Source organism: Arachis duranensis, chromosome 7 (genome assembly GCF_000817695.3).
Source record: "Arachis duranensis cultivar V14167 chromosome 7, aradu.V14167.gnm2.J7QH, whole genome shotgun sequence".
NCBI lineage: Eukaryota > Viridiplantae > Streptophyta > Magnoliopsida > Fabales > Fabaceae > Arachis > Arachis duranensis.
The window spans coordinates 12,457,712-12,459,079 of record NC_029778.3 but is presented as its reverse complement, the minus strand read 5'-3'; positions in this window follow the sequence as shown (position 1 = coordinate 12,459,079).

The window sequence follows — 1,368 nt, the reverse complement described above, 5'->3', positions numbered from 1 at the left end:
CCAACACTCCGTACCATAAAGCATAGCCGGTCTTATAGCGGTGCGATAGAATTTACCTTTAAGTTTTAAAGGCACTTTTTTGTTGCATATAAAACCAGATGCACTCCGCCATTTTGACCAACCTGCTTGGATCCTATGATTTACATCATGTTCAATCTCTCCATTATCCTGTATGATGCACCCGAGATACTTAAAACTTTTAACTTTTCGTAGGGTGTTCTCTCCAATTTTCACCTCTATATTGGAGTTTTCCCTTCTCAGACTGAACTTACATTCCATATATTCCGTCTTGCTACGGCTTATGCGCAGACCATACACTTCTAGAGCTTCTCTCCATAACTCCAACTTCTTATTTAGGTCTTCCCTTGACTCTCCCATAAGGACGATATCATCGGCAAAAAGCATGCACCATGGCACAGACTCTTGGATGTGCTCTGTGAAGAGCCTGTGCCATGGTGCATGCTTTTTGCCGATGATATCGTCCATAGGGAAGACCATTTCCATCTTGGTTGTATTTCTTTAAATTAATTTGTTAAAATGATTTTATTTTAAACAATTAATCGTATTTATTATTTGCAAAACCTTTGAAAGAATGGAAGATGCGAGCCAAATACTACTAGTAAGAAAATGCATAATGACCTCATTTGTTTGTGTTTTTACTTTTTAGAATAAAATAAGAGTTTCTTTAAAAAATAAAAAAGTTTCTGAAAAAGAAGCAGAAAAAATAAACAGCTTTTCTACGTTCTCTAATAAGCAGGTTGTGACCTGTTTTTGCCATAAACAAAAGTTGAAGAGAATATAAGAATGTATTATCACTATTGTTTATAAAAAAATGTTTTCCTTACAATTTAAAAAAAAATACTGATCTAACCTTATTAAAAAAATTAATAAAAAATATATATTATGTAAAAGTTCATAAAACAAATATGCATAAGATGAGCGAGTTAAAATTTAAACAAATTTCTATTTTTTTGCACAAATTATTATTATTATTATTAAAAAATAACAGGCCAAATTATTGTCATAACATAATAGAAGTATGGAAGTTTATCATTCTTCTCTAACGGAAGAAACAAAATTCTTTTCAATAGTTTATTTAACGTTTAGTAGAATAAAAATAAATTTTATTAGAATAAATTTTAGTACGAGTTTAATATTTTTATTCATCATAAAATATTTATAAAATTACTCGTAGATAAATTTTGAAAAAAAGAAAAAAACTATGATTTTTAATTTTATTTTTAAATAAACTTTATTTTTAATTTTATTTTTTAATAATATTAATTTTTTACCGTATATAATTATTCAATTTTTTAATCATATATAAATAAATTACTCTTAATAAGACTTCTTTGTGTTATTCAATTA